Below are 16,791 nucleotides of genomic sequence, written 5' to 3'. Positions count from 1 at the left end.
TCTTCTGTAGTTATTAATCTGTTCAGAGCTTCTACATCTTATGTGTCAGTTTTATTAGTTGATATACAGTACCTTTAGAAATGTTTCCATTTCATCTAGATTTAATTATTTACTGTTATATAGCATTCGATATACAGATATTTACTAATTTGTGGCGTTTTTGTTTTTGTTTTTTACATTTCGCTGAAAACTTTTTATTGACCTTTTGGTTAGAAACGAGAACTTATTTGCCAGGAAGCATGATTCCATTATACTTCTGCTGGAACCAGTGCATGGCCTCCTCTTTTCTGATTCCGTGTTTGGCCCTAATTCAGCCTGTCCTGTGCTTCTCATCTGCAATGCTGAAAACTGGCTTACCCGGCACCACGTAGAAGTCCAGCTCGTAGATATCAATTCTTGGGTCATATGTGATCCCCAATCGATGTGTTCTTGGATCGCAAAACCAGTTTCTAATATCTGAGAAGTTATTTTTTCTTAACACATGTTCTCCACACCTTTAGACATTTTTCCAGGATTTCTTCTGCCTTGGCCCCACGGACTGTGCAGTGAACAATCTTTTCATTTCTCCTGATGCCGAAGGATCTGACGGTGTATCTGGCTTTGGAGGACACAGAGGTCTGGCCTGTGAGCTGCGCCAGCACCTTGGCTGCTGGGGTCAGTCTGTCTCAACTTTCCCCCACACAGATGGTGAGGTAGAGCTTGTTGATGCAAAGTTCCCTCATGGGGCTCTCCTCTTCACCTTGATCCTATGCCATGATGTGAGAGGTGCTCAGAAGCAACCCTTCATCAAGTGGTGATGAAAGAGAGAATGAGAGAAGTGGGCCTTGTGAAGTGGGCTTCTCATGAAGACGCAAGAAGCTACGTAGGTGGGAGTACATATTTTGTGAGTGTGAACAGCTTGGCCCCAAGGAAAGTTGATTGAGAAGAAAAAAACAAACAACCTATCCCTGATTTACAGATGGACATGCACTATACTGCAGCATCAACCACAAGTGTCTGACTTCAGCCTTACATCTCCACGCCTTGAAAGACAGTAGAGAAAGGAAATTCTCCCAGAAGACAAAACTTCAAGAAATATATCTCACTGTCCACTTTGCCTCAAGAAGACCTTCTGGTCTAAGGTGAGGACCTTATTGATTCCTGAGCATGATGTTTATTAAACACTCAATATGTCTCAGACACATATCTGTCACTAAATACACTGGATAAACAAGTCAGACAACATCTTCCTTCATGGAGTTTATCTTCTCTTGAGAAGACCAGCAACGCCAAGCTTGTCTGACCACAGCCACCAAGCACCAAATTCACCATTAGCCTTGGAAACCCTGAATCTTTAATAATAGAAGGATACCTCCAGGGCACGTGGTTTCTAGCTGGTTACATGGTATCTCTTCCATCATGGAGGAAGGATAAATCTGTCTTTGCTTAAATAGACTTTTTCTAGAAATGGATTTGTGTTCTTGCCTATCATGCCACTACTGGGAACACCACCAAACACCTTACTTAATATCATTCGCTATGACGGTAAACCATACGCTATTACCTCCTACAAAGAAACTCACTTCATAATAAAGTAAACAAGTCAGATGACACCCAAAGGAGTCATTGGTCTGCATGTACTCCATCATCCAGGAAGAGCTGCTCTTGAATGGCTATTAAAAAGTCAGCCATTTGACTGACTCTTGAACAGCTATTCCAACAGCCGTTGGCTGTGAACAAGCAAAGTAATGGTGCTCTTTCTCCCAAGCAAAAGTTCATTGGCCAGGGAATGAAGAGGTAGAGCTTGGGAGTCACACCTCTCACATGACACCCAATGAAAGGCTCAACAATTTTTTCCTTCCCATTCTCAAAAGATCTGGGCTCTGCTGATTTAGAAGGAAGGATCGCTCATGTCATAGGAACACAATAATGATTGTGATGGAACTGGGAGCTGAAACAGTCACTTGTTCATTTTGAGATCTCAGGGAAGGAGGAAAGGAAAGTAGGAGGGAGGAACAGAGGAAGGAGGGGAGGGAGGGGGAAAAAGGGAGAATGGGGGAAGGATGGCACAGATGGAGGGAGAGAGGGAGGAGGAGGGGAGAAGAAGAAATCAAGAGGAAATTGCCTTGCTGCTAATGGGTAAAATTTGATGAGAAACAGAATGCCCAGTCTCAAGGTAGCTCTCTACAAAATACTTATCAATTTTCTTACTAATTCATAAGTAAAATTACTTATAAATTAACTTTGTAGTGAAGAAACCTGAAAATACCATCTATATTAGTCAGTTAGGGCTGCTATTAAAAATACCATACTGTTCTCCATAGTGGCTGAACCAATTCACATTCCCACAGTATGGAGGTTCCTTAAAAAACTACAAATAGAACTATCATATGACCCAGCAATCCCACTACTGGGCACATACCCTGAGAAAACCATAATTCAAAAAGAGTCATGTACCAAAATGTTCATTGCAGCTCTATTTACAATAGCCCAGAGATGGAAACAACCTAAGTGCCCATCATCGGATGAATGGATAAAGAAGATGTGGCACATATATACAATGGAATATTACTCAGCCATAAAAAGAAACGAAACTGAGCTATTTGTAATGAGGTGGATGGACCTAGAGTCTGTCATACAGAGTGAAGTAAGTCAGAAAGAGAAAGACAAATACCGTATGCTAACACATATATATGGAATTTAAGAAAAAAAGTGTCATGAAGAACCTAGGGGTAAGACAGGAATAAAGACACAGACCTACTGGAGAACGGACTTGAGGATATGGGGAGGGGGAAGGGTGAGCTGTGACAGGGCGAGAGAGAGGCATGGACATATATACACTAACAAACGTAAGGTAGATAGCTAGTGGGAAGCAGCCGCATGGCACAGGGATATCGGCTCAGTGCTTTGTGACTGCCTGGAGGGGTGGGTTAGGGAGGGTGGGAGGGAGGGAGACGCAAGAGGGAAGAGATATGGGAACATATGTATATGTATAACTGATTCACTTTGTTATAAAGCAGAAACTAACACACCATTGTAAAGCAATTATACCCCAATAAAGATGTTAAAAAAAAAGATACCATAGATGGGTGGCTTAAACAACAGAAATTTATTTTCTCACAGTTCTGGAAGCTGGAAGTCCAAGATCAGGGTGCCAACCTGGTCAGTTTCTGGTGATAGCTGTCTTTCTGGCTTGCAGATAGCCGCCTTCTTGCTGTGCCCTCACATGGCAGAGAGAACAAGCTCTCTGGATGTCTCTTCTTATAAGGGCACTGATCCTAAGCCTCGTCTAAATCTAATTATCTTCCAAAGGCCCATCTCCAAATAGCATCACACTGGGGATTAAGGCTTCAACATAAAATTTTGGGAGGGACATAATTCAGTCTATAGCATCATCTTAACTAAGTGAAAAAAAGTTATCATCACCAATAATAGGACCAATCAATATCATTTTCCTCTGAATCTGATGCACTAAGGCGAACAGAACCAAATCTGTGATATTTCTGCCCCCCCCCCAAAAAAAATAGTAATAACCTGAATCTAACTATGAGGAAAACATAAGACATTCAAATTGAAAAATAACTGGCCAGTACTCCTCAAAAATGACAAAGTCTTGAAAGATATGGAAAAACTGAAGAACTGTTCCAAATTGATGAAAACTTAAGAGACACAACAACTAAATATGTGTGATCCTGGATTTGATCCTGGACCAGAAAGGAGACAGCTTTATAAAGGATATTATTGAGACAATTAGCAAAATTTGGAAAGGGTCTGTGGATTAGCTGTCCGTATTTTATCAATGTTAATTTCCTGAGTTTTGTGGTTGTGCTCTGATTGTGTAACAGAGTAGCTTTATTTTGGGAAAATATACATGCTAAAGTATTCATGTGTAATGGGATATCTGGGTGAAGAAAGAGTATATGGGAGTCTTTTGTACTGTTGTTGAAGCTTCTCTGTAGGTATCAAATTATTTCAAAATAAAAAGTTAAAAACAAGCAAAAAGATGAACTGAAACAAATTAGAGAGTAGTAAGCAAGAAGTACAAAGGTGGAATTTGACCAGAGGGCAAATATTGAAGTTGGCCTCGCATATTACTAAGGCACACAAACACAGCAGGCAGCAGGGTGGGGATGCCGAATGCCAGAGAGTCCCAGCATAAACTGGGACCCTCAAAAAGGGCTAAAATGCTCACATGTTGATAGCATCCCCCCTGATAGCAGAAGCTTATATAAATCCTCTTTCCCAGAGATTAAGATTAACCATATATTAATTCACAATCAAGGCAAGTGACACAGAGAGACAAGTCATAATGAGTGAGAGTAAGCTGAAATAATCAATAGATTTAGACTTGAAAAGACTTCAGATATTGGAATTATCAGATCCAGAATATAAAATATGTACAACATGTTTACAAAATAAAAGATGGATTGTAAAGCTAAGCAATCCATCAGACACTATCTGAAATGCTAAGGCAGATTTGGAAAAGAAACAAGTCGAACTTTTTTTTTTAAAGACTGGTTATTTTCATTGAGTTAGTCTCAGGGTCTTTTTTTAAAAAACATATTTATTTATTTATTTGGCTGCGCTGGGTCTTAGTTGTGGTACACGGGATCTTCCTTGCAGCATGCGGGCTCAGTTGCAGCATGCAATCTCTTAGTTGCAGCATGCGGGCTCTTAGTTGCCGAGTGTGAGCTCTTAGTTTTGGCATGCAGGATCTAGTTCCCTGACCAGAGATCAAACCCAGGCCCCCTGCATTGGGAGCGCAGAGTCTTAACCACTGGACAACCAGGGAAGTCCCCAAATTGAATTTTTTGGAATGAAAAGTGTTATTGTTCAAATTTAAAGATCAATAGTGGAAAAGTTAAACAAAGCCTAGGGAAAAATGAAGAGGGAAAGAGTGACCTGGGAGGTAGAGCGAATAACGTTATGGAGGATGCAACTTAGACAAGGTGATGAAACATATGATAGAGAGAGAGGTTACATATGTAGAATGAGAAATGGGATAGACATTTAATCATAGTCCCAGAAACAGAAAATCCTGAGGATGGAGGAGAAGCTATATTTAAAGAGATAATGGTTGTGCATTTTCCAAAATAGATAAAAGGCAAAAATCTACAGAAACAAGGAAGAGAGCATACACCAAGCAGGGTAAGCAAAAACAAATCTATACCTATACATATTTTAGTGAAACTGTAGAACACCAAAGGCAAAGAGAACATGTTATTAGCAGCCAGAAAGAGAAGACAGATCCTCTCCAGAGGAATGACAATTATTCAGACAGCTGATAACAGAAATCAGAAGATATGCAAACTTCCCTGGTGGTCCAATGGTTAAGACTACACGCTCCCAATGCAAGGGGCCCCGGTTCGATTCCTGGTCAGGCAGCTAGATCCTGCATGCCACAATGAAGATCCTGCATGCCACAACAAAGACTAATGTTATTTATTTATTTTAAAATAAATATTTATTTAAAAAAGAAAGAAACCAGAAGATACAGAATAACATCTTTTGATACCCTCTTTTCTCCTCATTACACATTCTACCTGCTAAGTGGTTTCATCCACAGCTACTACCTCAGTTAATATTTCATTAACTTTGGAAAATTCACAAACATTATTGCTTCAATTCTTTCTTCTCTTCCTTTCTCCTTTCCTTTCTGGTATTCCCACTACACGGAAGTTATACCTTTTGTCATTGTTGCATAGTTCTTGGATCATCTGTTCTGTCTTTTTCATCCTTATTTCCTTTTTGCATTTCAGTTTTGAAAGTTTCTATCAACATATCTTCAAGCTCACTGATCCTTTACTTGGCTGTGTCCAGTTTACTTATGAGCCTATCAAAAGTGTTCTACATTTCTGTTCAAGTGTTTTTGATTTCTAGCATTTCCTTTTGATTCCTTCTTAGAGTTCCCATCTGTCTGCCTGTATCATCCATCTCTTCTTGCACGGTGTCCACTCTTTCCATTAAAGCCCTTAATATTAATCATAGTTATTTTAAAGTCCTGGTCTGATCATTCCAACATCCTTGCCATCAGCCTGGTTCTAATGTTTGTTTTGTTCAGACTGTGTTTTTTGCCTGTTAGCATGCCTTGTAAGTTTTTTTCTTGAAAGCCAGATATGATGAATCTGGTAAAAAAAAAAAAAACTGAGGATATGCCTTTAGTGTGTTTATGTTTATTTGGCTAGGAGTTAGGCTGTATTTACTGTTTGCTATAGCTATATGCGTCAGAGGATAACATTTCCTCCAGTGTCCTCATTTTTGCATCCCTTGTTGTCTTTGGGTTTCCCTAGAGACTCTGTCTTGAAATAGAGTCTGAGCCTTACTGTTCATTTAGCTATAATCCACTGTTATTATACAGGAGCCAGATCGATATGGTGGTAGGGTGGGGATAGGTGAAGTCTTTATAGTTTATAATTCAATTTTGGTCTATTAGTGAGCCTGTGCTCCTGGTCTGTGACCTGCACAAGTGCTTCTCTGCTGTTTTGTTTGTTTCTTTAGGTGAGATAGGAAGTCTAGAGGGGGCTGGAGTTGGGTATTTCCCTTCTCCCAAGTCAATTAGGCTCTGATAAAATACATAGAACAGGGGCTTCCCTGGTGGCGCAGTGGTTAAGAATCCGCCTGCCAATGCAGGGTACACGGGTTTGAGCCCTGGTCCGGGAAAATCCCACATGCCGCGGAGCAACGAAGTCCGTGCACCACATCTACTGAGCCTGCACTCTAGAGCCCGCACTCTAGAGCCCGTGAGCCACAACTACTGAAGCTCGTGTGCCACAACTACTGAAGCCTGTGGGCCTAGAGCCTGTGCTCTGCAACAAGAGAAGCCACCGCAATGAGAAGCCCTCGCACCACAATGAAGAGTAGCCCCCGCTCGCTGCAAGTAGAGAGAGCCCACGTGCAGCAGCGGAAGACCCAACGTAGCCAGTAAATAAATAACTAAATAAATAAATAAATAAATAAAATATAAAAAAAAATACATAGAGCAGGATGTCATTATGGGGAACAGAATGATCTGGTTTATTTCAAAATGGTTACTTTCCCCTCCCCCTGTCAGCAGCATGAGAGGACTTCTTTTTTCCAACCTGTACTCTGAGAACCTGAAAGAGTTCCTGGAGGTAACACTCAGCAACGTGTGGGGACTCCAGAAGTTTTAACTCTCAAGCTTGTCCACACGGATCCTCCAGCAATTTGTCAATTACATTTTAGGTTTTTCTACCAGCACTGGCTCCAGTGGCAAGAGTAAACTTTGCTCCTGGTAAACTGTGATTCTTGGTGTTCATCTCTCTTTTCAGTTTTGGAGGCATCAGTTCTCTGATGAATCTAAGAAAAGCTGTTGATTTTCAGTTTGCTCAGCGTTTTCTTAGTGTGAGCATGGAAGTGATAACCTTCTAGCTCTTTGCATGTCAGAAGCCAGAATTCCCTTAATTAATAGTTCCACACCAGTGACTCATAATTTAAATTTCCAGCCTAGGCTTCTCCTGTGAGCTCCAGAATCATCTGCACTCCTACCTGAATGTCTGGGGCACCTCAACTCAAGGTATTTGAGACCAGATTTATGACACACACGCACCAAATAACAATTGATCTTCTTTCAATTTTCCTCATCTCTGAAACCCTTACCAACCAGTTTCCCAGGGTACAGACCAAAAACTCATCCTTGATACCTTTCTCCCTTACATCTCTATATCCAATGCCTCACCAAGACTTGTTGATTTTATTGGGTGGGCCAAAAGTTTCGTTCATTTTTTTCCGTAAGCTGGCTCTAGTGGCACTTAGTTGTCTTTAACTTCATTTGAAACAATTTTGTTAGATCGTATGTGACAACTGTCATATCAGCGTGCATCTAAAAAAAGACATCAAAATTGGTGAATTTTTGTGTAGCCATTTTAATATCGAAGATGGAAGAACGAAAAAGCGACATTTTCCTCAAATTATGCTTTATTATTTCAAGAAAGGTAAAAACGCAACCGAAACATGAAAAAAGATTTGTGCAGTGTATGGAGAAGGTGCTGTGACTGATTGAACGTGTCAAAAGTGTTGCGAAGTTTCATGCTGGAGATTTCTCCCTGGACGATGCTCCACGGTCGGGTAGACCAGTCGAAGGTGATAGCGGTCAAATCGAAACATTGCGAATGATCAATGTTACACCTTGCAGGAGACAGACAACATATTCAAAATATCCAGATCAGGCGTTGAAAATCATCTGCACCAGCTTGGTTATGTTCATCGCTTTGATGTTTGGGTTCCACGTAAGTTAAGCGGAAAAAAAACCACCTTGACTGTATTTCCACCGCGAGTATCTACTGAAACATAAAGAAAACGTTCCTTTTTTGAAACAAATTGACAGGGGATGAAAAGTGGATACTGTACAACAATGTGGAATGGAAGTGATCATGGGGCACGTGGGGCAAGTGAAATGAACCACCATCAACCACACCAAAGGCCGGTCTTCATGTAAAGAAGGTGGTGTTGTGTACATGGTCGGATTGGAAGCTCTATTATGAGCTCCTTCTAGAAAACCAAACGATTAATTCCAACAAATACTGCTCCCAATTAGACTAACTGAAAGCAGCACTTAGTGAAAAGTGTCCAGAATTAGTCAACAGAAAATGCGTAATCTTCCATCCGGATAACGCAAGACTGCATGTTTCTTTGAAGACCAGGCAGAAACTGTTACAGCTTGACTGGGAAGTTCATCTGCTGTATTCACCAGACATTGCACCTTCGGATTTGCATTTACTTAGGTCTTTACAAAATTCTTTTAATGGAAAAATTTCAATTTCCTGGAAGACTGTAAAAGGCCCCTGGAACAGTTCTTTGCTCAAAAAGGTAAAAAAGTCCTTTTTCAATAAAGTTCTTGGTGAAAATGTAAAACGTGTCTTTTGTTTTTACTTAAAAACCGAAGGCACTCTTTGGCCCACCCAATATTTCCCTGATACCTTTTACAAGAATCCATATGTCTTTCTGTATTGTCAAGATCGTGGTCCAAGTCACTTGCTTGAACTGCAATGACATCCTACTTTTGTCCGCTTCACTTCTGAAGACCCCTTACCTCAAACAACCCTTCAAAACGCAAATCTGATTATGTCCCACCATACTGCTCTGTGCACCCGCGCAGCCCTGTTCAGCCCCTCCAGCGCGCTGGGTCCTGTTGGCCACAGAGACTTTGTAAGTTCTGCTCCCTCTGTCTGGAATGTGCTTTCGTTCCTTTCACCTGGTCCACTCCCGCCCATTTTCTCAGGTCTCCATTCAAGCCTCATGCCCTCAGGAAAACCTTTCCTGGTGCCTCAGGCTCGGTTACTATCCTTCCTTTTATTCTCACAGAACTCCACCCTGCCCCTTCACAGCACTTTGTAATTACTTATTCATTAGCAAGATTATTTCCTCTCCCACTAGACTATGAAATCCAAGAGACGAGGGAACAAGTCTATTATACTCACCATTGTATCTCCAGCCCACGGCACAGGGCTTGGCACAAAGTAGCTGCTAAGAAATACTTGTTAAGTGGCTAAATTAAATCTCTCATCCACATTCTGATACCTCTCAGATTTACACAGCTAGCCTGGTCCTCCCTCCTAATCAATCTACAAACTCCAGCTCCTGCTGGAAAGCTGCTCCTGGGGGACTCTCAGACAGTCTCCCCTCTTCTGGAGTGTCCTGATCTGGTGAATGGTACCACCTTTCACCCCACGACCTCGGGCAGAACCCCGATGTCATCTTGGAGTCATGCTTCTCCCTCGACCACCAGTTTCTGGAAATCCCAAAGTCTACCTTCCTATATCCTCCGTGTCCCTCAAACCTCCCCTTATTTTCTTCCTCATTATCCCAACCCTATTTCAGATTCCCATCACTTCTTGCTTGCTACAGTAGCTTCCAGAGAGGTCTCCCTAAGAAGATCTTGTCCTTCCAAAAGACTGTCCACAAAGAAGTCGCTTTGAAATACAAATCTGATTCATTTCTGTTCTCTTCTATTCTGCCCAGTTCTATTCTATTGACGCAGGCTTCCACCCACTCCACTGCCCTGCCTGCCTAAAACTCTGCTGTATGTGACCTGCCTCTGAGGGTAGCTTCTTTCAGTTCCCATAAGAACCATGGCTTCTGGTTTCCAGACCTCCATTCTGCTGTCACAGCCTCCTCCTCTCCACACATCTTCCCTCCCTCCCTTCCCTCTTCACCTCGCCAGCTCCTACTCAGGTGAGGGGTGCGGCCTCTCCCAGAAGTTCCCACAGCACCCCACATTTCTCCCATCAAAGCACTTTGACCCTGCTCTTACCCCTTCTTTGCTTCTCCTCCTCCCCTAGAATGAAAGCGTCATCCTTATAGGGACCTTGACTTTAGCCAGGTCTCTGAGTAGGTATAGAAAGTGGTTGGTAAAAACTGCTGAGCAAACGAAGGGCCACGGCATTTGGGAGCATCAGGATGAATTGTGATGCTGCCCTTTTGGAGGAATCTGAGCATGTAAGATGCTGGAAAGGAGGATCGTTGCCTCACAAGTGCCAGCCCCACTACTACTTCGGCAATGGCAATAATCCCATTATTAAGGTGTGTATGTTCTCCGTAGTTCCTGAATCAAGAAATTGGAAACAGCAGGACATCCGGCACACAGCCTGGAAAAGCAGCAGAAGGGGCTGGGGCTCTGTGGCTGACACTGCGACGCTGTGTGGCAGCCATCATCGGCCGCCCGGAAGTTAATCCCATTGAAGGAAGGTTTTTTAAAAATCTTTGCTGAAGCAGCAATTCCTTGGCGCTGACCACCAGTACGCAAAGAAAGGTGCAGTGTAACAGCTGCTACGGGTGGTTTTTTTTTCTTCCTTTCCCAGACCTAGTAAAGGGGGAGAACTTGAAAGTCTTCTAGCTGAAATGAGTGCTGGGAGGCAGCCGATGGGTTGATGATCAAAGACTCCAGGTGTTTGGCTGAGAATTACGTCTCCGGGAGAACACAGGGGAGGTAGGAACGCAGAAAGGGGGAAGTGATGTGTGGGAGAGGAGGACGGCTGAGTGCTAAATCCAGGCTAAACATAGCAAAAATTCCTGGGGTTTTGCCCACTTAAGACTGGAGGAGAAAGAGAAATTTTCTACTGTACGGACTAAGTGGTCCCACAGGTGGGCAAATGAGGTGTATCATCAATGAAACTCTTGTGGAAAGGGATGCTCTGTGCCTTAGTTTCCCCACACAGGGAGGGGGGAAAATGTTCTTTTCTTTTAAGATCAATAAGATAATTATTTCACTTTAAAATAGGAGGAGGGACTTCCTTGGTAGTCCAGTGGTTGACTCCACGCTTCCACTACAGGGGGCTTGGGTTCGATCCCTGGGGAAGTAAGATCCCACATGCCACGTGGCACGGCCAAAAAATAAAAATTAAAAAAAAATAAGTAAAATAGGAGGAGACGGACATGAATGGGGTTTAGTTACGGTGGGAAGAACAATTTATAAAGGGCTTCCGAGGGGACTTGATGGAAATGGGAAGGGTTACGATGCTCAAGGGACAGCTGCTCCGGAGATGGACCTCTGAGTGGAAGCCTGAAAAGATCTGGGGAGGGACCTCCCTGGTGGTCCAGTGGTTAAGATTCCATGCCTCCATTGCAGGGGTTCGATCCCTGGTCAGGGAACTAAGATTCTGCATGCTGTGCAGTGCGACCAAAAAAAAAAGAAAGAAAAAAGGTCTGGGGAATTGAGCTCTCATGGTAGAGGAAATAACTGCAAAGACCCTAAAACAGAAGAGTTTGGAATGCTTGAGGCGTTGCAGAGCTGTACGTGTCTGGAGCCAAGTAGAGGGGGGGTTACATGAGTAAGGGAGGGAGCTAGTTCATGCAGGGCACAAAAGAACTTTGGGGTTTGCTAGTAATAGAGGTTATCAAAAGGTTCTAAGCAGGAAAGCAGTATCATCATATCTGTTGTTTAAAAGATTACTCTGGGCTCCAAAGGGAGAATGAGCTCGGAAAGGTAGGGATGGAGGTAGCGTGCACAGCCGGGAGTCAGGAGTCAGGGCTGGGAGGCCTGCAGGCGGGAGGTGTGGTGATGGCAGAGGAACCAGCGAGAAGCCGTGGGCTGCAGACTAATTTTGGATTCTGGAGCCGACAGTCCTCATTTCAGGCTTGGAGGTGGGGTGTGAGGGAAACAGGAAGCAAAATAAAAGTTAGTAGGTGTTTGGTACATTTACTAAGTGACTCACTCGCTCACTGGAGGCCATGAATGAGTGAACTTCCCTTTCCTATGAGATCTCCATGGCTCCTGGCAGCCAGCTGTTTGCCAAGATCCCTACTCTGTTTTTTGTTTTCTTTTTATAAATTTATTTATTTTTATTTTTGGCTGCGTTGGGTCTTCGTTGCTGTGCGCGGGCTTTCTCTAAGTTGCGGCGAGCGGGGGCTACTCTTCATTGTGGCGCATGGGCTTCTCTTGTTGCGGAGCACAGGCTCTAGGCGCACACGCTTCAGTAGTTGTGGCACGCGGGCTCAGTAGTTGTGGCGCACGGGCTTAGTTGCTCCGTGGCACGTGGGCTCTTCCCGGACCAGGGCTTGAACCCGTGTCCCCTGCATTGGCATGCGGATTCTTAACCGCTGTGCCACCAGGGAAGCCCGTCCTACTCTGTTTTTGCCTTTCTGTAATATGAGGCTAATAATATTCACTGTCCAAGACTGTGCGGCAAACAAATGATGACACTGACCTCAGACCTTCTGAGAAGAAACAAGTGGAGGCTCTGTGAGTGGACGCTGAGGCCCTTCTGGATGTTACTGTTGGGCAAACACACAGATTCAATATAAAATAGATGTATTAACCCTCTCAACGGTCCTGTGAAGGAGATACCTCTATTATCCATTTTATCCGGAAGACAGAGGCCCACCCAGGGAGTTTGTACAAAGGGGCCACGGTCACAGTGCCTATGGGTCACCCCAGGTGGGGGCAGTTGGAGGTGAGAGTGATGTGATAGGGTGAGTTGGCATCATCTTTGGGGCTGAGAGGGAAGAGGTCCTTGTGCTTGGTAATGCCCCACTTGCTGATCCCAACCTGGAGCAGAGGCATCCCTGCACTGTGGTTTGCTTAATGCCTTTTGAGAGAGTAAACTGGGGAGGAGGGGACCCCAGCATGCTTGCAGCCTCGAACCTCCTTTTGTTTGCTTGTTTGTATTGTTTTGGTTTTTTAGCCGCATCTCGGCCTGCGGGATCTTAGTTCCCTGACCAGGGATCGAAACTGCATCCCCTGCAGTGGAAGCACGGAGTCTTAACCACTGGACAGCCAGGGAAGTCCCTCGAAGCTCCTTTGAAGTGCGGTGGAGTGGGGGCCGCGAGTCTTGATGCTTGTTGGTGTGGCTGGAAAGCGCCCAGGGCTGGAAGGGCAACGGTGTAGGGGAACGGACTGTAGTCGTGCCCCCAGGCCTGAGGCCTTGAAGGGAACTCCCTTTGACCACTTGACCATGGTTGCTCTGTCCCTTCTGTCAGTCCAGAAGCACCACGGTTTTGAATGAGGCCCTGGTATTTTCTCCTCCCAGCAGGAGCACAGGGGAGACGCGGGGTGAAGGAGACAGTGGCAGGGCTGCAGCTTCTCAGCCCGGGACAGGGAAATTGCCCGCTGCTCTTCCCAGAGGTGACGTCATTCTGCCTCCCTTGGAGGAGGCTGGCAGCTGCGTGAGGGAAGCTCAGTCCCTTCCTGTGGACCTTCCCTACCCTGTGTACATCTGTTCTAGGCCCTACCATGCTTGCTAAGGCTCTGAGTGGGTCTAGTCATCTTAGTATCCTCAATGCCTAGCACAGAGCCTGCTGCCCAAAGGGATTTGCTGAGTCAGTGGATACATTTCCAAATTTATGTTCGAAGTCCAAGGTTCCAAATCAGCATCTCCAACATCTGACTTCCCTCGGGCCGCTTCAGAGCCTGAGATCTGGGCCTCTGATCTGGCTGCTGGCTGATCCTGCAAAGGAGGACATGTCAAGGAAAAGTGACTTCTCTCTGTTTACCTTCCTGGAGCCCTGGACACAAAAACCAACCTCAAGGAGTTTACAAATAAAGTGCCTGAAGAGAAGAAGGAAGTGGGTGGCAGGGCAGGAGCCTGGGTTCTAAGCCCAAATCTGCAACCAGCAAGCTGTGTGGCCTTGGGCAAGTCACTTAACCTCTCTGTTTCTCATCTTCAAAATGGAGCGGTATTATAGTAGGTTAAGGGCAGGTAGGCTGTGACATCAGATGGTCTGATTTTGAATCTCAGTTCAACCACTTACCTGCAGCAACCACTTAGATTTTTGACCTTGGCTTAGTTATACAAACTTCCTGGGTCTCAGTGCTCTCATTGGTGACATGAGTGACAGTATCCACTTCATAGAGTTGCTTTTTGAAATTTAATATATATATTTTAGGACTGTGCTTGGCACCTAATAAGAGACTTATTATTATTGTAATGTTTACCTTTTTTAAAATGATAAAGGACTGTTCTCCAGGCCTCCCAGGGTTTTGGCGATGATCCCCCAACATGATGAATAAAAAGGTAGGGAGGAATTCTGTAGGTATCAGGTCTTTTTTGACCTTTTTTTGTTTTCAAACCTGACAGGAAATTCCTTCTTCTTCCAGCGGTGCCAGCCACCCAGCCACAAGCACAGCTGACTGCTTTCCATGACAAAAGGCAAGGCCACAGGCCCCCAGGTCTCTACCCCAGAAACCAGCAAATCCCTGCCTCAGGAAACCACCACGGATTTCTTTTTCATGAAAAACCTCAAGGTTTCATCTACTAGAGCAGCTCAAGAAGATAAAAAACCAGTTTGATTCTGAAGATGTAGGCTCTTTCCAAGTTCTAGTAAGTCTCAGAGAGGCAGAGAAGCACAGCGTGGGAGTTTCCTCTGAAGTTCAGTGATGTTCCTTCTTCCGGGGTGTGTGTGTGGGCACCAAAGCTTGGCCCATTTTGCCTGGAGAGTCCTGGGGAGCTGGGGGAGGAGTTAAGGGGGCAAAGGTGCCCAGTTTTCAAAGCCTCTGGGCTCCCCGGCTGCCTTTTCCCAGTAAGTTCAAGAAGATAAAGGATGTAAAAGTATCAAGAAGGAAACCTGAAACCTGCTTATTAGTTTTTCAAATTCTCCTTTACCCCTGTCTTATTCTAAAAGGTACACCGGGTCCTAGAAGGTCGAAAGGCAGCTTCTTTAAGTTATACATGTGCCCAAAGGTCCTCAGCCTGGGCTGCAACTTGACACCAGGCCCTAGACTCTGGGAGAACCCCAGAGAAAGAAGGGCGCTAAACTACATGGGGATGGAGGGGGACGTCTTCTCTGTATTGTCCCGAACAACGGAAAGTGAAATCTAGCTCAGGTCCAGAATTCCTGACCTGGTTCCCAGGCAGAAAATGTCACAGATGCAGGAAATGGGTGTCAATTGGAGTGCCAGTGCAGACTTTGACCTGGAAACATCACAGGCACAGGCAGCTTCGTCTCTTTCCCTTTAATCCCAGGCCCAGCGGGAGGCAGTTCCCGGATGGAGACCTGCCCTGGGCACAGCTTCTTTGGTCCCCAGCTCAGCTCGGGGGACTGAGCCACCCTGCTGCCCTTTGCGGTTGTCTGGGAGATCAGAAGTGGATTCTCCTCTTCGTCTTTGTTCTCATAAATGCCGTCGTTCTGGCATTTCATAGCTATCAAACACCCAGATTTAGTTGCTTCCAAATACAGGTTAATCACATTCTTTCAATGTATCTTTCTTTCCAAAAAATCCTTATAAGTCTGTTATCCGCACCACCATCCCTATCAAATAATAATAACCCAGATAGTTTAATTTTGTTTGGTCAGAATTATTCCCAGCCGAGGTCTCTATTAATAGAGAGAGATGCCAAGAAGGAAGCTCCCATAAGCCTGTACAACAAGCAACTAGAATATGGCGAATCTGCCTCCAATGCAAACGGCAAACGGGCACCTCTGTTCTGAGAAATGCCACAATCGTTGGGCTGCTTCTACTCACAACTCATGGAAGAGAAAAGCCGTTTCATAGGACAGACACTGTCCTGTACCAGAGCCCAGAGGCCTCATTCATTCAGGGCTCCTCTGCTAGCCCTAGAGCCTAGGACTTTGTGTGGGGTAGTGAGGGGTCTCCATTTCCTCCCTGGCAAATTGTGGGTGTTGGTCTAGATCAGTGGTTCTCATCCAGGTCTAATTTTGCCCCCCAGGGGACATTTGTCAATGTCTGGAGAAACTTTTGGTTGTCACACATGGCCAGGTCCTGGGGGGGGAGGAGGCAGGAGGAGGGGGAGTGCTTCTGGTATCTAATGGGTAGAGACTAGAGATGCTACTAAACATTCTGTGATGTACAGGGCAACCTCTACAATGGGTTATCCCTCTCCAAATATCTATAGTGCTGATGAAACCCTAGGCTAGAAACCTTATCTTTCAGGTTTCTTCTAGCTGGGGCCAAGTTCAAGTTTCCTAGCAATTTCCTTGGAAACGATGGGCTGCCCACGGCCCCCTTGAGGACCACAACAGCCAAAGCCAGAGCTCCCCCTGAGGAGTGCTGCTACCTCGTGGGGCCTTACAGCACCATTTCTTTCTGGAACACAAATTATCTGGTGCACTGAAACTTAGTTTAAACTAAATGACAGAACCGTTACTCTGTTAAAAATAAATAAAATGCTCATATGCCTAGAGATCCTCCAGAACTGTTTCATTCCAACCCTTTAGGATAGGATGTGTGTAGGTGGAACAAATCCAATTAAAAAAAAAAAAAAAAAAATCAATCGCTCGCTCTCTCAACGCACAAAAATCCCTGTAGCAGCCTCCAGGCCATGCCACTTATAGCTCTATTCCTTTAGGAGAAAGAAGTTAAAGACAGAAAAACAGTAATGCCTAAAAGGTAGCCATAAG

General features: G+C 44.6%; 1 pseudogene; it reads right to left on the bottom strand.

Moving 5' to 3' along the window:
- Positions 1–223: 223 nt before the first annotated feature.
- Positions 224–755, bottom strand: LOC101335367 (large ribosomal subunit protein uL5-like; annotated as a pseudogene).
- Between the last annotated feature and the right edge of the window lie 16,036 nt (positions 756–16,791).

Source organism: Tursiops truncatus, chromosome 14, assembly GCF_011762595.2.
Source record: "Tursiops truncatus isolate mTurTru1 chromosome 14, mTurTru1.mat.Y, whole genome shotgun sequence".
Taxonomy (NCBI): Eukaryota; Metazoa; Chordata; class Mammalia; order Artiodactyla; family Delphinidae; genus Tursiops; species Tursiops truncatus.
The sequence above is the reverse complement of the archived record's forward strand: the minus strand, read 5'-3'. Positions and strand labels throughout refer to the sequence as shown.